Source organism: Phyllobates terribilis, unplaced genomic scaffold (assembly GCF_046119375.1).
Source record: "Phyllobates terribilis strain yellow unplaced genomic scaffold, ASM4611937v1 Scaffold_2__4_contigs__length_985480577, whole genome shotgun sequence".
Lineage (NCBI taxonomy): Eukaryota > Metazoa > Chordata > Amphibia > Anura > Dendrobatidae > Phyllobates > Phyllobates terribilis.
Window position 1 is genome coordinate 458,159,754 of NW_027362762.1, and position 26,238 is coordinate 458,185,991.

Genomic DNA, 26,238 nt, shown 5'->3' on the forward strand with positions numbered 1-26,238 from the left:
TCCCAAAAGAGTACTGGCAGGTGCTCTTGATGGAGGCCACCAAGGAGAAAACTGCCTTTATCACACCCGATGGGCTGTATCAATATAAGGTATTACCTTTTGGCTTGCATGGCACTCCGGCGATGTTCCAGCGGTTAATGGATATCATCCTCTGACCCCATCATCAAAATGCCTCAGCATACCACGATGATATTGTGGTCTATAGCGTGGACTGGACGAGTCACCTACCAAAGGTGCAGGCGTTAGTGGACTCCCTCTGGCAAGCAGGGCTGACCGCCAACCCAAAGAAATGTACCATAGGGTCAGAAGAAGCTTGGTACCTACGGTATATCATTGGACGGGGATTCATCAAACCCCAGGTGAACAAAATAGAAGCGTTACAGAACTGGCCCTGCCCTCTCACGATGAGGCAGATGAGAGCTTTCCTGGGGTTAGATGGGTATTACAGGAGATTTATTCCCAATTTTGCCACACTGTCGTCTCCATTGACGGACTGCCTGTAAGGGAGGAAGTCTCTAATGGTCCGCTGGGATACTCAGACCAAGGAGGCTTTCGTGACATTAAAGTTGGTGTTGTGTGGAACACCTGTCCTGGTTACGTACAATGTCAAAAGGGAGTTTATTGTACAGACAGATGCCTTGGAAATAGGTCTAGGCGTGGTATTGTCTCATAACAGCAGAAGAAACCCCCAAAAGAAACGATCGAACATCCTAAATGATAATAAAATGTACAAAACTTTATTCAAAAACGATCAGACATAAAGAGGGAAGGGACAGATTAAATGCATTCATATAAGGGGCACACATCCTATACAGGAATCACCCAGAGAATACAATATGCCTCAATATAGGCACCACAGTATACCCATAAACATAATTACTTATTGTAACACCTCATTTGGCCTCAGTTTTTGCATACAGAGCCTAATCAGTGGTATAAATTCAACCCAATAAAGTAGAAATACTATAATCATCTATTGAACACTGAGTACATCTATCATTTACCTCAAAAGATTGCAGCCAAAGAGGCAGAGGGATCCCTGGATGGACACGCAGCCACCCCAAAGCGCGTTTTGGCGGAGCCTTCGTCAGGGAGTAGCGCTTAATTAGACAAACACGTTTAAAAAGAGATCATCCACCAATAGCGCTGCAATGCCGACCTGAAATGACTCATTCAGCGCCATGGTAATCGGAATACATGGTGGTGTCAGCATCATGTGGTGAACAACTTTAGAATCACATGGGTACATGTGACCTGACGTCAGTCAGCACATGAAGATACTGAAGGCCAACTGGCATGCAAGGACCATGGCGTGCATGTGTACTGGTCCTATAAGTATCCAATCGAAGCTTGCACATTGCTCCTCTGTGGAAGCACTCAATGTAGCACCTTAAATAGATAGATATATGCAGCCTACTAAGTCTATCAGTGCAAATAATGCAAGAATAGATAGCCATAGAATGCAAATTGCCTCTTCAGAGAAAAAGAGGACTTGAACTCTATAGCGCCACCTATTGGAAGCAGCAATCCTACAAGTCACAATCAATCCTTTAACGAGTCGTGCAATATGACTTAGGATAAAAGCCAAATCAGAATCTCAATTTGCAGACACTGTGTTTCGGGCTGTTGGCCCTCATCAGTGCAAAGTATGAGAACTGATTTGGCTAGGTGAGAGGCACTGGACTGAGGTCTAAGGCACGTCAAGGTAAGGAGGCTTATTCGATCTCTAGCCATAGAATAAAATCATACTATAATTATTCACCATAGATCACAAGAGTGACTATAAATTATGTGAGGGGAACAACAATTTACAATCTATATATATAAATTAAATCGTTACATCATACTATATAGATGACGCGCAAACATAGATCAAGTGTCACACAAATAGATGTAAAGTATATGTGTGTAAAAATACACTTCTCTATATACACAGGCATTTAGAGCAGGCACAAATGATGCCTACAATAAATACATACATATTAGAAATTATCACTCTACTAATATGATGGTAACACTTGATCACAGCAGTACTGTCTCAGAAAATGAACGGGGAAGAGCATCTCGTGGGTTACCTGAGCCGAAAGCTCACCCCAGCAGAACCCATGTACAGTGTAGTGGAGAGGGAGTACTTCGGCATTACGTAGGCACTCTAGTCTCTCTGCTATTATTTGCTGGGGAAGACATTGAGTCAAGCCAGGGAGGTTAATGCTCGGGTCACCAGGTGGTTCCTGTCCCTACAAAATTTCAAGTTTATAGTGGAACACCAGGTCTGCGAGCTACAGCGGAATGCAGATGGCCTATCTAGAGTCCACCGTATGGCGTTTGTCCACTCCATCCGAGTTGAACAAAGGGGGGAGAACATGACAAAGTGAGGGTTATGGTGCTGGATGGGAGCTATATTCCTTCCAGCAAGTGCCTCTTGCACTGGTGAACAGCAGGGAAGGAGGTCAAGCCCTGGCCTAGACCTTCTCTGCTATGCCGGGCTTTTGGGGAAATGCCAAGACTGCACAACTGAAGAACTTAGGACAGCATAAACAGACAGCCGGAACTCCTCAGAGTGTGTTTTTGGGTTGGGAAAAGTTGAGGGATGTTTTGTGGCAATATCAGACCTGAATGGACTGGCATGCCCGGGCCCTAACCTATGTTGTTTAAACAAGCTGGACTTTTGCTTTGTCTGATGTAAGACTGTGTTTTTTTCTGCTGCCAATGTGAATAAAACACTAAGCTTGGACTGAAAACCTGCATGTGTCTCTTTACTGCATCCCTGCCATTGCCTACCATAGCGAACCCCCACAATATATCTATATATATTAGTGTTGCGTGAACGTGCTCGGATAAGGGGTTATCCGAGCATGCTCGAGTTCTAACTGAGTATCTTCGGCGTGCTTGGAAAATATTTTTGCGTCACCGCGACTGCATGTCTCGCGGGTCAGGCAATCCCTGCATGTGTCATGGCTGGCAAACAACCGCAGATCATGCAGCCGCGGCACCGTGAACATATTTTGCGAGCACGCCGAAGATACTCAGTTAGGACTCAAGATAACCCCTTATCTGAGCTCATTCATGGAACACTAATATATATATATATATATATATATATATATATATATATATATATATATATATATATATATATTTGCCCTCCATCCTGATATCTATGTCCCTCATCCTGGCATATATGTCCCTCATCCTGGCCCCATCCTGGTATATATATCCCCCATCCTTGTATATGTCCCTTATCCTGGGTCCCATCCTGATATATATACCCTCCATCCTGGTATATGTCCCTTATCTTGGGCTCCATCCTGGTATATATATCCCCCATCCTGGTATGTGTCCCCCGTTCTGCCACTGTTCTTTAATGTATAGAAAAAAATAAACCATTATATTCACCAGGGGCGTACATAGAAGCCACGGGGCCCCAAAGCAGAAGTATAATGCCCTCCCCATAGTCCTCCATATAGTATAATGCACAGCCTATAGTCCTTCTTACAGTATAATGCACTCCCCATAGTCCTCCATACAGTATAATGCACCCCCATAGTCCTGCACGGACTGGCAGGCGGCTCTCATGACTCAAGCATGACAGCTTCATATATTTCTATGCAGCTGTCAAGCTCGGGTCGGGAGAGCCACCGGCCAGTTCATGCACTGCATAACTGAAAATTAATTTTAAAAGTTAAAACTACTGAAAAATGGAACAACAATTATACCAAGTAAGTAAATGTCCACAATGGAATATATTAGAGAACTGATTTGATACAAATTGAATTAGACTAGAATCTTATGAGATTTGCAGGGATTGTTGATTTAAAACAATTTGAGATTTGATTTAAATGAATCTCCAAAAAATGCTCACAGCCTTTTTACACATTACAAAATATTACAGCAGTCACAGAAAGCTGACATGACATCAAGCGTGACTGTGCAAGCTATCCCATAATGCCTTGCAGATATCACATCATTTGCTCTATCATAGGCTGTGTAAAAGCTTAGGCAAGGAATCCAGTAACCATTTTAGGGTGATTTTAGAATAGCGAGAGTACATCAGAGCTCACAGCTCAGCAATAGGGGTAGAAAGAGAAACCCTAAAACAATGGACAAATACTTCAGACAGTAGGCTATATATAACTGCAGCAGGGAAGAAGATGAGTGTAATAGTCTGCTAATAATACAGAGGTTTAACCCCTTTACAACCCAAGGTGGTTTGCACGTTAATGACCAGGCCAATTTTTACAATTCTGACCACTGTCACTTTATGAGGTAATTACTCTGGAACGCTTCAACGGATCCCCCTGATTCTGAGATTGTTTTTTCGTGACATATTGTACTTCATGATTGTGGTAAAATTTCTTCGATATCACTTGCGTTTATTTGTGCAAAAAACGGAAATTTGGCGAAAATTTTGAAAATGTTGCAATTTTCAAAAGTTGAATCTATATGCCCTTAAATCAGAGAGATATGTCACACAAAATAGTTAATAAATAACATTTCCCACATGTTTACCTTATGGCTGTGTGCCCACGTTGCGGATTACAAGCGTATTTGATGTGGAATTTCCGCAGCGGAAACGCTTGTAAAACGCTTGTCAATACGCACCTCATGGTCACCAATGAGAATCCGCAAGTTCTATGCCCATGCTGCAGATTTTTCCGCAGCGTTTTTGATACGCACAAAAATCCGCAGCATGTCCATTAATTTTGCGTTTCCGCATGCGGAATTGCCTTTTCAATGTAATAAAAAACGCAAGGCAATTCCGCATGTGGAATACGCTCGAAAAACGCGTGATAAACGGTTGCGAAATTCCACATGCGTTTTTCTGGGCAAGGAGATGCGGAAATGAAGCGCAAATTTTCCGCTTCAATTCCGCAACGTGGACACATACCCTACATCAGCACAATTTTGGAACCAAATTTTTTTTTTGTTATGGAGCTATAAGGGTTAAAAGTTGACCAGTGATTTCTCATTTTTCCAACAAAATTTACAAAACCATTTTTCTAGGGACCACATCACATTTGAAGTCACTTTGAGAGGTCTTTATGACAGAAAATACCCAAAAGTGACACCATTCTAAAAACTGCACCCCTCAAGGTGCTCAAAACCACATTCAAGAACTTTATTAACCCTTCAGGTGCTTCACAGGAATTTTTGGAATGTGGAAGAAAAAAATGAACATTTAACTTTTTTCACAAAAATGTTACTTTAGACCCAATTTTTTTTATTTTCGTAGGGGTAACAGGAAAAAATGGACCCCAAAATGTGTTGTGCAATTTCCCTGGGCACTCAGATACCCCATATGTGGGGAAAAAACACTGTTTGGGCGCACGGCAGGGCTCGGAAGGGAAGGAGCGCCATTTGAATTTTCGATTGTAAAATTTGCTTGAATAATTAGCGGACGCCATGTTGCGTTTGGAGAGCCCCTGATGTGCCTAAACAGTGGAAACCCCCCACAAGTGACCCCATTTTGGAAACTAGACCCCCCCTGGAAACTTATCTAGATGGGTGGTGAGCATTTTGAACCCCCAGGTGCTTCACAAATTAATCAGTAAAAATGAAAAAGTATTTTTTTTTCCACTTTTTCATTTTTACGAATCAATTTGTGAAGCACCTGGGAGTTCCAAGTGCTCACTATGCATCTAGATAGGTGCCTTTGGGGGTCTAGTTTCCAAAATGGGGTCACTTGTGGGGGAGCTCCAATGTTTAGGCACACAGGGGCTCTCCAAATGCAACATTGCGTCCGCTAACAATTTGAGCCGATTTTCCATTCAATTTGTTAGCGGACACCATGTCGCATTTGGAGAGCCCCTGTGTGCCTAAACAGTGGAAACCCCACACAAGTGACCCCATTTTGGAAACTAGACCCCTCAAGGATTTTATCAAGGGGGATAGTGAACATTTTGAACCCAGAGGTATGACACAGAATTTGATACCATTAGGTCATCATATTGAATAAGTTGTCATTAGTCTTGAGCGCAAGTGCTCGCTACTTGAGTTTGCATCGGGTACTCAGGTATGCACCATGTACTGCGTGTGCTCGAGTGACATGCTCGAGTCCCTGCCCCGCATGTTTCACGGTTATTAGACACCCAAAAAAAAAACATGCGGGGATTGCTCGTGCATGGCAGGCAATCCCCGCAAAGTTTTTTTGGCCGTGAAGCATATGGGGCGGATACTCGAGCATGTCACTCAAATACCCACGATACTCAATGCATACCAGAGCACCGGATGCAAACTCAAGTAGCGAGCACTTGCGCTCAACACTAGTCGCCATATCGTCATCTTTTTTTCTTACTTTTGAAAAAAATCACAAACCCATCACAACCCTAACCCCAACCCTAACCCCAACCCCAGCCCTAACCCTAGCCCCACCCTAACCCTAGCCCAACCGTAACCCTAGAACAACCCTAAACCTAGCACAACCCTAACCCTAGCACAACCCTAACCCGAGAGTTTATTTTTTACGCCGTTCCTCATGCGGTATAAGTGATTAGACGACTTTATTCTTCAGGTCGGTGCGATTACAGCGATACCAGAATCATATGGGGTTTTTATGATTGACAGCTGTCACACACTAAAAGACACATTTTTTGTAAAATCTAGTTTATGCATCGCCATATTTTGAGAGCTATAATTTTTCCAGATTTTGGCAGACAGAGTCATGTGATGGCTTGTTTTTTGCGGGACAAGTTGACGTTTTTATTGGTGCCATTTTCAGGCACGTGACTTTTTTGATCGCTTTCTATTTCGATTTTTGGGAGGCAGAATAAACAAAAACTACCAATTCAGGAATTGTGTTTTTTTTTTTTTTTTTATTCTGCTCCACGTGTGGTAAAATTGATAAGGTAGCTTTATTCTTTGGGTCAGTACGTTTACAGCGGTACCAAATTTATATCGTTTTTCTATGTTTTGGCGCTTTTACACAATAAAAGATATTTTATAGAAAAAAAAATTTTTTTGCATCGCTTTATTCTGAGAGCTATAATTTTTTGATTTTTCGGATGATGGAGCTGTATGGCAGCTTGTTTTTTGTGGGACAAGATGACGTTTTCAGCGGTACCATTTTTATTTATATTTGTCTTTTTGATTGCGTGTTATTCCATTTTTTGTTTGGCAGTATGATGATAAAGCATTGTTTTTTGCTTCGTTTTTTATTTTTATTTTTTACCGTGTTCACTGAAGGGGTTAACTAGTGGGACAGTTTTATAGGTCAGGTCGTTCCGGACGCGGCTATACCAAATATGTGTACTTTTATTGTTTGTTTGCTTTTTTTTCATAATAATATTTATTGATGGGTACATTATATTTTTTATTTTTGGTGAATTATTTTTTATTTTTTTTTAATATTTTTACAATTTTTTTTTTTTTCACTTTCTGAGAGTTTTTGCACTTTTTTACTTTGTCCCACTGTGGGACTTTTACTTTTTTTATTCTGATCGCCTGCATAGCATAGGGATGGAGCACCATCCCTGTGCCATGCAGGCAGTCAGCGCTGCACAGTGAGAAGATTGTTTGGTCAAGCACTGCGCATGACCAAACAATGTTCCTGCTGCCTGATGACCCGGATGTTGTCATGACGACATCGGGTCGTCATGGCAACACCCGGGAAGCCGCGGCAGACAGCGCTGGAGGCCGGAAGAGGAGGTGAGTATTGCGATCACCTCCCCTTGCCTCCGCAATGCTTCGATCGACTTCGATCGCAGCATTGCGGGGGTTAATGTGCCGGGAGAGGTGCGGGACCGCTCCCTGCACATAGTACCGCGTGTCAGCTGTGACAATCAGCTGACACCCAGCGGCGATCGCGCCCGCACAGCCTGTGTGCGCGTGCAATCGCCATGACATACTAATACGGGTCAGGCTCTTAAGTCCCAGCGCACAGACGCGTATTAATACGTCATGGGCTGTAAAGGGGTTAATTGTTAGAGGGAAAGAGAGATCGGGGAGGTATGCTAGCAGCAGTAACAGACTCAGTTTGATTGATCAGTGATTTGGTGTAGCTGACATTTGTTCTACTGCATCTGAATTACATTTTTTAAATCCTTAATGCACTAGATAGCAGAAGCAAGACTACACAATATTTTTTACAGGAAAAAAAAATCTGAAATCCATGTCAGACAGTGTGTTTGCATTTTGCAAGTGACTGCACTGAGGTTTTGCATTCCTTTTACAATTGTTTTTGTGAAGGGGGGAGGGGAAGCTATTATTAAAAAAAATGTAAACCTCCCTAAAATCTATACATTTAACTGCGACTCTCTACTTCACAAAGTGTGCTTGTTGGATACAATTTTTTTGCTACATATTTGTTTTACTAGTCAAATTTTACATCCTTACACACCACACCAATACAGTGCCCTGTTGCAAGTGCTGTCTTTTTAACATGTATTTACCTAGCATTTCTTATTGCCATTTTTGGCAGAGTGGTTGAATTTTGTTGAAAAATAAAGGAAATATTTATCTGTCCTTGTCTGTTTTTTTTTTCACAATTGTTTTCTTAGGCCAATTTGACAACACTATACAACACACCTATACTATGTCCTGCTACCACATTTTGCTTTCTGTACATGTAGCTACCTACATTACTTATTACTTTCTTTTTGGCAAGTGTGCAATAATTGGGTACAAACTATTGTCAAAAGTTAATTATACTGTTGTACAAAATATATAATAAAAGAATCGCAAAAGACGGAATAACATAAGGAAAAAGAAAAAAAACACGGCTAAGAATGTGGGAGCCGCGAGCAGCAGGAGAAGCACCACCACCGACACCAGCCTTCTGGGCAGAAGTAATAGCAAATACAGACCACAATTGGCCTCCTTTGCCTCTGGAAACCGTAGTAGTGGGGAAGAAGCGGAGTGCGTTAAAGAATATATGGAAAATCACGCATCTAAGTCACAACTGTTACCTCTGACAGCAACACTGTCAGTTTGAGTAAGCAGTCTCCACAGAAGGGTTTGCCTGATGAAAAAGGTCCAAGAGGGACAATTTTTGGACATTCTTTTAATTTAAAAAAAACATGAAAAGTTTGTCAGTGCGCCGTGTTATTAAATTGGCTGTTGGTTACTACTGGGTCACCATCCATTTCTATGATGAGGTGACTTTTACTTTACTAAGGCTATGTTTGTTTTAAAGAGAGTGAAAGGGGTTTAAAACAGTTCCAGGAAACCTCAGAGTATTACACATTTTTTCAGGTCAATTGGAGTACCTGCGATTAGAGGCAAATGAATTTAATAAAAAAGAATTAGTCGAACCTGGCAAACTCGAATTTCAAAAGATATTATTGTGAACAGAATATATCATAAACTTATATTGATTAAAGATGAAAAATTTGTGACCAATTTCAAACATGAAATCATGTCTTAACTCAAAAACCACAATGTTAATTGTTTGTTAAATATATATAATAAAGAAAAGGGAACATTTACTTCTCTAGTTAATGTCCAGCATGAAGTCTGTTCCCATCAGCACATATCTCACTGCCTCTATATAATGTAGTGACTCTTTCTGCCAGGAGTTTAAACTTTTTAATTTTAGCATCAATATTAAAATATTTGTTTGTGAAATTATGCAACTGCTTGAGATAAACCATTATGCAACTGCTTGAGATAACTTTTCCTCATTACATACTTATGACAAACAATTTTTTATTGCCATCTCATACAGCTTCCTGTGGTTAGAAGTAGTACTTCATCTACAGTCAGTAATGGCTTACCTAAGTTTACTTTTTGGCTATTCAGAGAAAAGGACAGACTTCTGTCAATTTATAGAAAGTATAAAATAACGAGATTTGGGCTGCTCAACACTATCACAATCTGAATAAAGTCATAAAAAACTCACAGACCACTGACTTTTGTCTTAATACTTTGTTCTGGCAGATCTTCTAATCAGGCAACATCCATTTAGGATAGACATTGGATTGGTGAGTATTTTCAAGGCCTAAGTTGTTGTTTTCCAAATAAATGGCGTGATTCCCTGTAAATCAGAGGAGCTAAAACATAGTGTAAAACCAAAAGCAATTTTTTTTTAAAAACACAATTAACTAACATACAAAGGAGCATAGAACAGCCAGTGCATCAATTTAATCCAATATAGGAAAATATTGGATTAAATTGATGTTCTGACTATCCTATGTTCTAGTGTGAGTGTGTTAATTGCATTTTAGAGTAAAGGCTATGTGCACACGATCAGAATTTGAAGCAGAAATTTCTTGAGCGCTTCTGCATCTCCTTGGCAGCAAAAACGCTGGGTGTTTTTGAAGTGTTTTTGTACATCAATGAATGCTTTTTGGAGCTAAATAAAGTTATTTGGTGAGACATTGCTTAAACCCTTGGATTACCGTCAGAACTGGGGTGAGTATATTGGTTAATTTAAATGATTAAAGAATGTGTCTGTTGTATTTCAAATAAAGTGTTTACTCTGTGTCTGTGTGTTTATTTAACTCTTTACTTTAATTAGCTTTGGTCATGAAAAGGTCTGATTGACACCTTGTCATTACCAAACAAAAGAGCTGGGTGTCAGATAGTCCCATTCACTCAATGTCATTAGCATTTTCATTCATGTAATTTATGCGGCAGCTGTGAGCTGCTATTCTTAACCTGGGGAGGTGTAATTTGCAAACATGGTCTCTGTCCATTAATAACAACTCACAGCTGGTTCGTTAGCCGCTACATCCCCCCTATCAGCACTCAGCAGCATTTTGGACGCAGCCCATTTTTGTTGCGTCCAAAACGCGGTGTTCTAATGCCGCACTTTTGTTGTCGGTACATGTGAATCCACCGCATATAATGACACTTCAATTGGTCAAAATCAGCAGTGGAGACTAGCGTGTCCACTACAGAAATTGACATGCAGCGGGTGAATTTGGGTACGTGGCCACGATCAGCAGCCCCTGCAGGTTTTACTCTGTGTGTTTATACAGCGTCAAACCCGCAGCGTCCAGATGTTACAGCATAGTGGATGGGATCTCTAGAAATACCATGTCCACTATACGTGCATCAGAGGCTGCGAATCACCCGTGGACAATGACATGCGGCGTGTATTTCAGGACCGCAGCATGTCAAATTCTCTTGTGGAGTCACTAGTCTCCGCAACAGAAATTTGACCACTAGAATGTATAGAATGCGGTAAATCCACATGGTTCAGTGAACACATGTGGATTTACCTGTGTTCAATAGAATGGAATGTTTTGGGCGCAGCAAAAAATATGCGTCCAAAGCACTGCTACCTCCTATCGTGGGCACAGAGCCTAAATTTTTTTAAAAAATGGCATGGGCTCCCACATCATTTTTATAACCATCAGAGGGAAATCTGACCACTGGGGGCTGATATTAGTAGCCGGGAAAGGGGTCATTAGTCAACAATGTTCCCTGGCTATTAACATCAACCCACAATTGTTTGTTTAACCTTTACTGGCTAGATTACAGGGGGACCCCAGAAGAAAATTGACGTAGGGTCCCCCTATAAAATCTAACCAGCAAAGGCTAAAATAGACAGCTGCGGGCTGATATTAATCGCCAGGGAAGAGACCATGGATACTAGTACCCTCTGCGACTATTAATTTCAACCCTCAGCAGTCCCAGAAATGGCGGATCCATAAAATGAGTCAAATCTGGCGCTTAGTCTCGCTCTTCCCACTGCCCAGTGATTTTGGAATCACTTCTTGATGAACAGGAAGGCGACACGGTGGCTGATCAGAAATTTCCCACATATACTAAGAAATTGTCTACGGCATTCCCACCCTTGTCCGCCTGTCCAACCATAGAAATGTTTACAAAACTGGTTACGGAGGAATTAAGACATCTTACCAATAAACGATCACATGATAATTTAAATCGTGGTCAAAGGATTGCATTAAATGAAGGTTTAAATGGATAGACCTGGCAATAGATACTGATTATACAATTATGTATTAATAACCTCTTGTCTATAATGAAATTTTAGTATTGTTTTAACTGTTATTAATTATATATATTATATTTAGAAGGGTAGGCTATGGATAAGTATTTGCTATATGACATTGTAGTGTATATATATATATATATATATATATATATATATATACATATATATATATATATATAAATTTATGTGTTGTCTGTATCTTCTGATCACAGTTTAAACGACATATGTAACATCTGCAACTTATGTAAAAGCCACAAGACGGAGACATGACTGAGAAAATACTATCTCAAGATTCAAGCAGCAATATTGGAATTCATTATTATTGTTGTATTGCTGCTGATCATGTTATAATAATTTATGTTATAATCATGTTATATCTCTGCCGATTACCTTTGTGCAGAGCTACAGGCACGGTGTGCCCGTTAATATGATGGTGTCTCGGAATTCATTATTACTGATATATTGTTAATTGTATTTTCTGATGTTGATCATGCTATAAATACTATAATTATTGTGCTACAATCATGTTATGTCCATCATTAACTCTATTCATGCATATTTTATCAACTATCTATGTGCATTGATCTATTTATTTTGATCGTATCCTTAAACCTTTTGTGGGGTCCCTGAGCTCGTATGTTCGCAACACTACAGATTTATTGGGTAAACTGGATGGTATCTGCCTGGAATCTGATATGATATTATGTAGCATTGATGTGGAAACATTGTATACATCTATTCCACATGCCATGGGTCTCAAAGCTGTGGACCACTACCTAGGTACTAGAGGCTGTCAATTCAGTAGACATAATACCTTTGTTCTACGTTCCCTAAAATTTTGTCTCACCAAAATTTTTTTTCTCTTTGACAATAAGTACTTCCATCAGCTCAGGGGCACAGAAATGGGGAGCCCTTGTGCTCCCTCTTATGCTAACTTGCTCCTGGGCTGGTGGGAGGAAACAAAGGTCTTCTGTGAACCTGCTATTCCTTTTTGTGACAGAGTCGTCATTTGGCTTTGGTACATTGACGACGTGTTTGTCATTTGGAGAGGATCTGAGTCTCTCTTTGGTGATTTCGTTGCACAACTTAACATGAATGATATTTGTCTGCGCTTCACATGCGAGTGTAACCACAGCGTACTGCCATTTCTTGATGTCTGCATCCAAAAAAAGGATAATGGAGAATTGAGTACCAGCAACCATAGGAAACCCACCGCCACTAATTCCCTCTTGAGGTGGGAGAGTAGTCATCCTGGCCCACTAAAAAGGGGAATCCCGAAGGGGCAATATTTGAGGATACGTAGAAACTGTTCGGACCTTAATGTTTTTAAGAAACAGGCCAGTGACTTACGTGAACGGTTTGTTGAAAGAGGATATCCCAAAAACATTCTTACGGAAGCCTATAAGAACTCTCTGTCAAAAGATCGTAAGGCTCTACTGACCCCTAAAACTGTTAAGGAAGAGTCGAGTGTTCCCAGGTTTATCACTACTTTCTCCAGTGGGGCTAATGGGGTCAGGGAGATCCTAAAACGTCATTGGCCTATTTTGCTTATGGATACAGACATCAGAGAGATGGTAGATCCATTTCATCAGATCACCTATTGCAAGGGCATGTCACTTAAAGATAGGTAGGTCCACAGCCATTTTAAGGATACCCCTGATCCATCATGGCTGGGGAACCAAGCTAAGGGCTGCTATAGGTGTGGCAACTGTAGTGCTTGTGAGTCTGTGACAAAGGGTAGGACGTTTCGTGGTAATGTGACTAGGAAGGAGTACACCATATGACATTTCATTAACTGTCGCACCACTGGAGGCCACATGCCTTTGTGGCATTGAATATGTGGGTAAGACAAAACATGAGTTCCGAAGAAGAATCAGAGAGCATATATGTGATATTATCAATAAGCGTGACACTCCAATTGCTAATCACGTTAATGGAGCACACAGTGGAGATACCAGGTACATCCAGTTCATGGGTATTGATAGGATTATACCTTCTGTAAGAGGAGGTAACTGGGACCAAAAGATCCTACAGAGTGAATGCAAATGGATCTTCTGGTTAAAAACATTGCAACCACATGGTCTTAATGAACAACTATCTTTCATTCCTTTTTTGTAGCAAGAAGGCTTAATAGGGACTAGCTAGTTTTGAGGGTCAGCCGCCGTTTAGTGGGGGCGCCAATCTCGTTTACCCCATAGGGTGCCAACCTCCGCGATAGGCAGGGCCAGTACAAAGTTCAGCTATTTTCTAGGGCCACAATAGTTCCTCTTCTATTCCCATTCCTTCATTCCCACTTTGTCCTTCTGCCCTTACTCCACCTTTGGTCGGGTTCATGTGTGCTCAGGGGCCCCTACTGCATATCATTTGTGTTATATTTCTTTTGTGATGTGAGATAATACATAGTATATCTCTATTTTTTGGACTTTAGTGATCCTTGCGTTTTTTTTTTCTGTGAATCCATTTAATTATTGTGACTAGGTACTGCACTTTACTCCGTGGTATGTGATCCCTTATGATCTCATTTATATTGTGATTTGAGTTCGCTGGATCACATTAATATTGATGCAGATATATCGGAAGGAGCTCTGCATCCGGAACGTCACTGTGGAGGGCGTGTATTAGTTAACACGCCCCCTGCTAGCGCGAGGTATGAAGAAGGAAATCTAATGAATACCGTCTGCGCGTGCGCAGAAGCTGTGCGCTCCACTTGCGGTCCATCGACCGGATCTTGTGTCATGTCTGGCGACAGTGTGGCACCCCAGGGGTCTGGTTGCCACAGTAATAGAAATATTATGTCTGAGAGCAAGTGGGAGGTTTCTCTGGTCAGGAGCCCTAAGCATGCAACACCGCCCGCCCAGACCTGGGAGGGGAGGAATCTGCCCTTATAAACTGGGTCTGGGGCGGGATTAAGGGAGCCAGAGTGAAGTCCCAGACAGAGACGCAGTCAGGTCTGGAGGACAGAAGACACAGGGAAAGCAAGAACTAGGAGCTCTGTAGGAGCAGGAGCGAGTGCCAGAGGCTGGAAGCTAGATAGCTCGCCTTGGCTGAAGACACTAAACCCGGACACGGAGTCCGAGGCTGTGGGGACATCCAGGTCCAGCAGCAGAATCCAACCGGCAGGGGATTCCATGTCCTCTGGCCATAGAAGCCCGGAGGCACGGTCACAAGCAAGGGACCAGCACCGACATCGTGAAGCGGAGGCTAACGGAAGGCCCCAAGTCACCGGCCATAAGGGTGAGCACCACACGGTATACTCAGGGACGTGGGCTACTTCTACCCGCATCATCCACCCTAGCTGCCCTGAGGCAATACTTCTCCCGTGGGGAGTTATCCCATACTTGGCTGCGCGTACAACATCAGCCTCAGCGGTCTGCAGCGCAGCGGCGGTCCCCACTGACCGCAATCCACGGGTGGCGTAGTCGGACATTTGTTATTACACTAAGACTGCCACTGGCTTGACCGCCCTGGGCACGGACTGGGTCACAGCCACGGAGGACTACAACCCCCAGCGATCCGGCTCCGGGTATCCCCTGCACAGCACAAGCCCAGGGGGAGCGTCAACTTTGGCGTAGTCGGCAGGATTCAAACCAACCCGCCCCAACGGGTATTGCGTGCCTGAAAAAAGACTTTTTGCACTTACCTGAGAGAAGTTTCCCGCCGTCCAGAGCCGTTTCCCACCATTGGACGCCATCTTGGGTCGTTTCCCGCCGTCTTCTGCCGTCTTCCCGCCATCCACAGCTGCTTCCCGCCATCGGACGCCATCTTCAGGACACCACGCGGGAATAAGAGGGGCGTGGACGCTGAAAGCGCGCGAGATCCGAAGCTCCGCCCCACGCACTGACGCTGCGCAAGGTCCTGGAAGGGAGGAAGAGCGACGCTGACGTCACAGGAGCACGACGCAAGGTCCTCGACCCCGACGATCGACTGCGGAGCCGCGGCCTACGGAAGAAGAGCATCGCAAGGTAGGCCACGGTCCACTAGGGGGGAAGGAGGATGTCGGACACCGAGGGGAGCTCCACCGCCACACCGGCCGCCAGCGCAACCGCTGCTGCGGTCATGCCATTCACCATGCCCTATATCCCGGGGGCAACCTGGCTACCCCAGTACTCAGGGGAGTCACATACCCTAAGTGACTTTAGGGAAAAACTGGATAGCCTCTTCCAGGTATACCCCCTCACGGAAGAGCAAAAAGTGAGCATCCTGGTTTCCCAGTTAATCGGGGCAGCCCAAAGGGAGGTAAAGTCCTGGTCACCTGGGAAGAAGAGGACTGTCAGAGAAATACTAGCCCGGCTGAAAGACACATTTGATACCCGAACCTCAGCCGAGATAAAACTAAGATTTTACAGGTGCAAACAACGGGCACACGAAAGTATAAGAGACTATGCTCTAAACCTACAAGAGGCCCTGAGAGCCATTAAGCAGGCAGACCCTGACAGCGTGGGAAATGAAGACAAGCTGTTGACCGAACAATTTATTGAGGGTCTACTGTGCAATGCCCACCGAACCCAGTTGCGGGCAATGGCCTTACAGGACCCTGACCTGGACTTTGCACAGTTCAAGGCCAGAGCCATCCGGGTGCTCCGAGAACCGGCACCAGGTGGCGCTGTGACCCACAGGCGCCCTGCTATCACTTATCACCAGGACGCGGTGCCCTTGTCTGCAGGGCCTGTGGGAGCTGATGCGCAGGCTTTGAACAATAACCCAGCTACAGACCTGCACCATCAGGTCCAAGAGCTGACTAAAAGCGTTGCCGCGCTAACCAGAACTGTGCAGTCTTTACAGGTCTCTTCTCCAGGAAAGATCCAGCTGGCATCCGGACCGGAGGACGTCCCGTGGCGCCGACTGAGGAGGACCCCACCGGCCAGAGGAAGACCCAGCGACCGGTACAACGAGGACGGACGACCCATCTGCCGCCGCTGCAATCAACCCGGACATATGGCAAGGTACTGTCATTTAAACGGGCACAACCTGGGGTAGAGGGCCAACCCCCAGGCTTAAGATCATCAGGCCCATCGAACTGGCGTGACAAATACGTAGGGGGACGTCCGGTCTTGTCTGTGGTACTGGATGGCATTCCTATGAGTGCCCTACTAGACACTGGGTCACAGGTGACTACCATCCCGTACGTGCTCTTCAAGCGGTACTGGAATGACTCGGACATAACCCGCTACCCAGATGACGACCTGAGCATTATAGCCAGCAATGGTCAGCCCGTGCCCCAGATAGGATTTAAAGAGGTGACCATCAAGGTCGGTAAAGTTGAACTGCCGGCACAAGGACTGATCATTGTGGACATTGACCGTCGCGAGAGTCACCCAAAAATAACCCTAGGTACTAACGTAATTGAAAACTGTCTTGCAGAGGTGATTCTTATTTTGCAGCAGGTTGCCAATAACGCCAGTTCCAGCCAGCAGCGTGTCCTCCAAAAAGAGATCCGGGCACTGATGAAATGGCAACAGGTGGAACTATCTGGTGGTGAGATAGGTAGCGTGAGAATGTGTAACCCGTTCCCTATTGCCATGCCCCCGAAAAGTGAGATGATGATTTGGTGCCGGGCAGCTATTGGTCTGAGAGGTAGAGACTACCAAGCAATGGTAGAACCCGTCTACTCAGACAGTAGGCCCACCATTTTGACAGCACGGGGGGTGGTCGATGTACGCCATGGGAGGGTGCCCGTCCGCATCATCAATATCGGGGAGAGAGAGGTTTACCTGCCCCGGTATGCCACGCTAGCCAAATTGTTCACCATCAACCAGAACTCTGTACAGGCCGTGGAACCCTTGCCTCCATCTCAACCAGAGGAAGGTAACGGCTCTAAGAAACCAATGGAGGACTGGTGTCAGCAACTGCATTTGGGTACTGACTCCACTCCCTCACACCAAAAACAGGGAGTCTATCGGGTGGTTCAAGAGTACGAGAGAGTGTTTAGTAAACACCTGCTGGACTTCGGGCGAGTAAAGGGGGTAGAACATCACATCCCCACGGGAGACCATCCTCCCATAAAGGAGAGATACCGACCCGTACCCCCTGCACACTATCAACACGCCAAGGGGATGCTAAAAGACATGAAGGAGGCTGGGGTAATTAGGGACAGCTGTAGCCCCTGGGCAGCTCCACTAGTCCTAGTGAAAAAGAAAGACAACACCATGAGAATGTGTGTAGACTACAGGAAGGTCAACCGTATCACACACAAAGATGCTTACCCGTTACCAAGGATAGAAGAGTCCTTAGCTGCATTAAAATCTGCTAACTTCTTCTCTACTTTGGATCTCACTAGCGGGTACTGGCAGGTTCCTGTAGCAGAGGCGGACCGGGAGAAAACCGCATTCACCACCCCCATGGGACTCAGCGAATTTAACTGTATGCCGTTCGGGCTCTGCAACGCACCAGGAACCTTCCAACGGTTGATGGAATTCTGTCTGGGACACCGGAACTTCGAGACGGTCCTATTATACCTGGACGACGTCATCGTCTATTCCAAGACCTATGAGGACCATCTGGAACACCTGGCAGAAGTGTTTGAAGCCCTGGCAAACTATGGCCTAAAGGTAAAACCCTCAAAGTGTCATCTACTGAAGCCAAAGGTACAGTACCTGGGACACGTGGTGAGTGCTGACGGAGTGGCCCCCGACCCTGTCAAGATCACCGTGATTAAGGACTGGCCAAGACCATCCAGCATAAAGGAAGTGCGGCAGTTCCTCGGGTTGGTAGGCTACTACCGAAGATTCATTCCCGGTTTTACCAAGAAGGCAGCTCCTATGCAGGACCTCCTGATAGGCCAGTCCAGGAAGGCCAAAAACCAGAAGCCACCCTTCAAATGGGAAAAGCTGGAAGAGGAGTCCTTCCGCCAGCTGAAGATGGCCCTCACGGGGGATGAAATCCTGGCGTACCCTGATTACGGCCAGCCCTTTATCCTCCACACGGACGCAAGCAACATCGGGCTAGGAGCCTTACTGTCCCAGATCCAGCAGGGGAGAGAATGGGTAATTGCTTACGCCAGCCGAAAACTGCGACCCACGGAAAGAAACCCTGAGAATTACAGCTCATTCAAGCTAGAGTTCCTGGCAGTGGTGTGGGCAGTAACCGAAAGTTTCAAGCATTACCTTGCCTCTTCCAGGTTCACCGTGTACACGGACAACAACCCGTTGACACACCTGGACACTGCAAGACTGGGTGCCCTGGAGCAGAGATGGATGGCCCGCCTGTCCAATTATGAGTTCACGATCAAATACCCGGCAGGGCGCTCCAATACCAACGAGGACGCCTTGTCCAGGATGCCAAACCTACCGGACGAAGGGGAGGATCCAGAAGAATTGGAAGAGATCGAACTTCCTGCGTTTCACCGTCATGGGATTACCCAGTATTCCCACCGTGTGAGGGGCCAGCGATCCGCTACGTTCAACCCCTTACCCCACTACAACTGGGCGGAGACGCAAGACAGTGACCCCGCAGTCCATCTGGTGAAGGAGATGCTGACCCAGGCTGACGCCCGCCTGGACCCAGACGCTCCGGAAGAGACCAAGCAACTGTGGACGGAAAAGAGCAGACTGTTTCTCTACAAGGAGAAGTTGTGCCGCAGAATGGTCAATTCCCGGACACATGAACTGATCTGGCAGGTTGTGGTACCGAGACGGGACGCAGCTATGGTGCTGGAGGCCTACCACAATGGGGCAGGGCACTTCGGATGGAAGAAGCTGGAGTTCCTGCTGCGTGAACGGTTCTACTGGATAGGCATGAGAGGAGCCATTGAGAGGTAGTGTAGAGACTGTGGCCCGTGCAATCTAAGAAGAAGGGACCGTGCCAGCCAGAGGACTCCCCTGCAGCCCATCATCACCAGGCAGCCCCTGGAACTGGTCGCTCTGGACCATGTTAAACTGGCTCCAAGCAGAAGCGGGTATGTCTACGCCTTAACCATCGTGGATCACTACTCCCGGTTCCTGGTGGTGGTCCCTGTCAAAGACTTGACGGCTCAGACAGCAGCCAGAGCCTTCCAGCTGCACTTCTGCCGCCCACACGGGTACCCGGACGAAGTGCTGACGGACCAAGGACCAGCCTTCGAAGCGGAGGTCTTCCAGGAGTTCTGCAACCTGTATGGCTGCAAGAAGATAAGAACAACGCCCTATCACTCCCAAACCAATGGACTCTGCGAGAAGATGAACCAGGTGGTGATAGATCTGCTAAAAACATTGCCCCTGGAAGAACGCAGTCTGTGGCCTGAGAAACTGCCCGATCTGGTGGACCTGTATAACCACATCCCGGTAGGTTCCACCAACTGTACACCGGCTTACCTAATGCGAGCAAGACCTGGTAAGCTGCCTGTTGACCTGGATATGGGAGTCCTGATACCCGAGGACACCTCGCCAGAGACAGACTGGGATACAGAACGGCAGCAGCAGTACCGGAAAGTACAGGAGAGCGTCGAAAGAAGTCTCTGTCAATCAAGAGAAAGGCAGGAGAGGACTTATAACCAACATGCTCCCGCTGTTCCCCTGGTACCTGGAGAGCAGGTCTTGAAAAGAAAAAGGCGGCTTCATAAGTTGGACGACCAGTGGGAAAAGGACCCGTACACCGTACTGCCCTCAAGCCACAATAATCCAAAGGTGTACGTCATCAGCAAGGATGGAGGAGAGACCACAGCCACTGTCTCCAGAGACCACCTGAAAAAGTGCCCCGAGAAGTTGCAAAGCTCGGATGAAGATCAGGAAGACCCTCAACTCGTAGAGGAAAAGAAGGAAATGATCAGCACCGTACTTGGAGACTTTCCCCGATCCTGGACACAAGTAAGCAACGGTATCGTGGTGCCCGTCCTCACCTTTCTCCAGCCAGCCCCTCAAGTGCCTACAGAAGACCAGGTAGAGCTGGAAGAGCAGCCGGCCCAGGAGGCAGAAGAATCCACACCAGCAGCACAGGAGGATCAACCCTCTGCTAGTAGTGAGCCTGCCGTGCCCCTAGTGAGCCAAAGAGTACGCAGACAGCTGCCCAGCTTACCCATAACACCTCCTACACCCTGTAGTGCAGGACCAGTTAGTGAGCTCCGTAGGTCCACTAGAGTCACTAGAGGTCAGATGCCCGCTCGCTGGAGAATATAAAGTAATGCACTGTAAATTTACCTGTTTCTTGAAAATGTTTATGGTTTATGTTTGTTGCCTGTTATTAATTATGTTTCTCAGTTACCCTGCAGATTTCTATGGACTAACAGGTTATGGACACTGGATAACCGGAACAATTCTTGTAGATAGTTGCACCTTGGTGCCTCTTGCGAAGACGGCCGCGGAAAAGAAAACCTGTCTGGCGTGGCCTCCTTGCGGCCCAAAGTAGCTAGCTTCAGCCTTGCAGCCACGCCCAGGGCCAATGCAAGGGGTTTGCTTTGGACAGGTCCCCTACCTCGCTTAAGACTTCACCTTGGGTGATATGGACACCCGGTTACGGACACGCCGTGACCTCTACAGACTAAAGCTACTTGTATATATGTTATTGTATTATTGTAATACCCTGCATTTATGTTTCTTTAAAAATGTGTTTAGTCCTGGAGTACTAAAATTTACTAAGGGGGAATGTGGCACCCCAGGGGTCTGGTTGCCACAGTAATAGAAATATTATGTCTGAGAGCAAGTGGGAGGTTTCTCTGGTCAGGAGCCCTAAGCATGCAACACCGCCCGCCCAGACCTGGGAGGGGAGGAATCTGCCCTTATAAACTGGGTCTGGGGCGGGATTAGGGGAGTCAGAGTGAAGTCCCAGACAGAGACGCAGTGAGGTCTGGAGGACAGCAGACACAGGGAAAGCAAGAACTAGGAGCTCTGTAGGAGCAGGAGCGAGTGCCAGAGGCTGGAAGCTAGATAGCTCGCCTTGGCTGAAGACACTAATCCCGGACACGGAGTCCGAGGCTGTGGGGACATCCAGGTCCAGCAGCAGAATCCAACCGGCAGGGGATTCCATGTCCTCTGGCCATAGAAGCCCGGAGGCACGGTCACAAGCAAGGGACCAGCACCGCCATCGTGAAGCGGAGGCTAACGGAAGTCACCGGCCATACGGGTGAGCACCACACGGTATACTCAGGGACGTGGGCTACTTCTACCCGCACTCCCATCATCCACCCTAGCTGCCCTGGGGCAATATTTCTCCCGTGGGGAGTTATCCCATACTTGGCTGCGCGTACAACATCAGCCTCAGCGGTCTGCAGCGCAGCGGCGGTCCCCACTGACCGCAATCCACGGGTGGCGTAGTTGGACATTTGTTATTACACTAAGACTGCCACTGGTTTGACCGCCCTGGGCACGGACCGGGTCACAGCCACGGAGGACTACAACCCCCACCGATCCGGCTCCGGGTATCCCCTGCACAGCACAGGCCCAGGGGGCGCGTCAACAGCATGGGCCGCGCATAGGATATTGCGTCATACCCGGAAGCGCGCCACCGGCCTTAGCGTGCAGCACATGCATAAATTGCACTGTGGTCATCTCTGTGAACACATCAGCCTTCTAATACATCCTAGAGGATGGGGGCATAAGTCTGGGCAAATGAACTCCCCTGATGACTAAAGGGAAACGCGTCGGGAGCCCTCCTAATTTATACCACCAGTAATAGATGATCAGATAGGTAGTTATATATTGATGGTACTCCTTTATACTACAAACATATGGTGGAATGATTCATGTGTGGTTATGTGTTTAGTCTAACCACAATTGATATTGATTGCCTCAAACATTTACATTTGTTTGGCTGATGTACTAAGTTAGCTGGTCGGTTCCGTATGGCCATACTTAGAGTGTAGACCTTGCATATTGAACTTTGCTTTGCTTGTGTTCTACTACTTGGTTGGAATTATGCTAATTTTGGTGTGATGTGGTGGTGGAGTTTATCTATGTTAAGACTCTACCGTCTTACCTTTATGAGGTGGGCACATCTATAGTATAGGATCACACCTACATAGGGTTTTTTGTTTGCCCCATTAAGTTTGGGTATAATTTGCCCTTTTTGGTATTTAATTATACCATTTTAGTACTACATGGTATATTTTATACATGTGGTGCACTTTGGGTCTGATTTTAAATATTTTTTATCACTAAATTGGTTGGGCACCACACTAGCTTTTCTATGTGCAAAGCTACTGGCACGGTGTGCCCACTAACAAAATGGTGTCCTAATGCCAGTGATGTGCGTGCGCTTGTGCTGTGTCGTCACGCCTCCCTCCCTGAGCCTGGCGTCCAATCGGGTGGTAAGGAGTGCATGCATGAGCCGTCTGACTTCCGGGCCGCTGGCCGCAATGAGCAATGCGTGACAAGCAGCATGGAGGCGCCGTCCTATACATCAGACATGTGGCACATACTATGCAGACCTTCCTGAACTCCAGTAGGTAATTAGTTAAGTTTATTATTATTCATATAATCAGATCAATGACATATGATAGGGCACAATAATTGGCCCAACCCCCCTGTACCACTCCTTATAATCAGACTGCACATTGCCCCAAGTACCCCCCAAGGAAGCAACATACGCGAAACGTGCGTTGGGGTGCTTGGGTGGTGTGGAATCACTACCATGGCATCTGGTTTGTATTTCAGCTGTAACTAATTTATGTAAATATTGACTGGTTTATGCTGAACATCATATGTGCTAATTGTATTGATGTATACTGAGTTAATCTGTACAATATATTATTCTCTGTCTTATACCTCATGTCAATAGAATATTGGTGGACCACACCACCCATGGGTTTTTAATGGGATTTTTTAAGGGGCTGTTTTTTACTATCTTGCTTGCTGTGTTAAATAAAGTAATATAATGAAATAATATATGACTATTTCATATTATTGTGCTAATATAGTAAGAGGAGGAATTGTATATATGCTATATCTAACGGGGCTACTCCTTATGTATTTTCTATGGATCTTTATATCCTTTATGTGTTGATTAGTAATGGAGGGCGTCTATAAGATGCCCCCATTACTAATTGCATAGTAAAATGTTCGCCGCTTTTTCAATATATACACAGGCAGAATAAAGTATTTTAACCCAGTAAAAGCTCAAGACGTACTAATACGTACCTGCGCCCTGGGTCTTAAGAACCAGGTACGGAATAGTACGCCATGGCAATCGCGCCCGCACACAGGCTGTGCGGGCGTAATCGCCGCCAGGTGTCAGCTGATTGTCACAGCTGACACCCGCTGCTATGTGCTGGGAGTGGTCCCGCACCGCTCCCGGCACATTAACCCCCGCAATGCTGCGATCAACTTCTAAGTCGATCGCAGCATTGCGGTGGTATAGGGAGGTGATCGCGATACTCACCTCTCCTGCCGGCGTCCAACGCTGTTTGCCGCGGCTTCCAGGATGTTGCCATGACGACCCGATGTCGTCATGACAACATCCGGATCACCAGTCAGCAAGAAGATACTTTGGTCATGCGCAGTGCATGACCAAAGTATCTTCTGCATCTGCAGCGCTGACAGCCTGTATAGCACAGGGATGGTGCTCTATCCCTATGCTATGCAGGCGATCAGAATAAAAAAAGTGAAAGTCCCATAGTGGGACAAAGAATAAAAGTAAACAAAAGTGTTAAAAAAATGAAAAAAAAAAAAATAAATTGTAAAAATATATATAAAAAAAAAAATAATAATAATCCACCAAAAATAAAAAATATAATGTACCCATCAATAAATATTATTATGGAAAAAAACCAAACAAACAATAAAAGTACACGACCTGGAACGACCCGGCCTATAAAACTGTCCCACTAGTTAAGCCCTTTAGTGAACACGGTAAAAAAAAAAAAAAAACAAAGCAAAAAACAATGCTCTATCATCATACCGCCAAACAAAAAATGCAATAACATGGGATCAAAAAGACGAATATAAATAAAAATGGTACCGCTGAAAACGTAATCTTGTCCCGCAAAAAACAAGCTGCCATACAGCTCCATCAGCCAAAAAATAAAAAAGTTATAGCTCTCAGAATAAAGCGATGCAAAAAAATATTTTTTTCTATAAAATAGCTTTTATTCTGTAAAAGTGCCAAAACATAGAAAAACTATATAAATGTGGTACCGCTGTAAACGTACTGACCCAAAGAATAAAGCTACCTTATCAATTTTACCACACGCGGAACAGAATAAAAAAATTTAAAAAAAAAACAATTCCTGAATTGTTGGTTTTTGTTTATTCTGCCTCCCAAAAATCAGAATAGAAAGCGATCAAAAAATGTCACGTGCCTGAAAATCGCACCAATAAAATCGTCAACTCATCCCGCAAAAAACAAGCTGTCATATGACTCTGTCGCCCAAAAAAAATTATAGCTCTCAAAATATGGCGATGCAAAAACTAGATTTTACAAAAAGATGCGTATTTTAGTGTGTTACAGCTGTCAATCATAAAAATCCAATATGAATCTGGTATCGCTGTAATCGCACCGACGCAAAGAATAAAGTCATCTAATCACTTATACCGCACGAGGAACGGCGTAAAAAATAAACTCTAAGGTTAGGGTTAGGGTTGTGTTAGGGTTAGGGTTGGGGTTAGGGTTGGGCAAGGGTTAGGGTTGGGCTATGGTTGGGGTTGGGGTTAGGGTTGGGTTAGGGTTAGGGATGGGCTAGGGTTAGGGTTGGGGTTAGGGTTGGGCTAGGGTTAGGGTTGGGATTAGGGTTGGGCTAGGGCTAGGGTTGGGGTTGGGATTAGTGTTGGGCTAGGGCTAGGGTTGGGCTAGGGTTAGGGATGGGGTTGGGGCTAGGGTTGGGGTTAGGGTTGGGCTAGGATTAGGGTTGGGGTTAAGGTTGGGCTAGGGTTAGGGTTGAGGTTGTATTAGGGTTGGGGTTAGGTTTGGGATATTTTTCAAAAGTAAAAAAAAAAAGAAAAAAAGATGACGATATGGCGACTAGTGTTGAGCGCAAGTGCTCGCTACTCGAGTTTGCATCGGGTGCTCATGTATGCACTGAGTATCACGGGTGCTCAAGTGACATGCTGAAGTCTCCACCCCATATGCTTCGAGGCCAAAAAAATACTTGCGGGGATTGCCTGCCATGCATGAGCGATCCCCGCATGTTTTTTTTGGGGTGTCTAATAACCGTGAAACATGTGGGCGGGGACTCGAGCATGTCACTCGAGTACGCACGATACATGGTGCATACCTGAGTACCCGATACAAACTCAAGTTGCGAGCACTTGCGCTCAAGACTAATGACAACTTATTCAATATGATGACCTAATGTTATCAAATTCTGTGTCGTACCTCTTGGTTCAAAATGTTCACCATACCCCTTGATAAAATCCTTGAGGGGTGTAGTTTCCAAAATGGGGTCACTTGTGGGCGATTTTCACTATTTTGGTACATCAGGGGCTCTCCACATGCGA

General features: G+C 45.3%; 1 protein-coding gene across 4 annotated transcripts in view; it reads right to left on the reverse strand.

Annotated features, from left to right (window-relative positions):
• Nucleotides 1-26,238, reverse strand: part of LCK (LCK proto-oncogene, Src family tyrosine kinase) — a 108,710-nt gene that overhangs the window by 46,727 nt on the left and 35,745 nt on the right. The window contains exon 1 of one of the 4 annotated variants that reach the window (XM_073665690.1): nucleotides 9,847-9,913. The exons of the other annotated variants lie outside the window; for them this stretch is intronic. The gene's annotated coding sequence lies outside the window, so the exon portion shown is untranslated. Of the gene's footprint in view, nucleotides 1-9,846; nucleotides 9,914-26,238 lie in introns of those variants that run through there. 4 annotated transcript variants of the gene reach the window in all.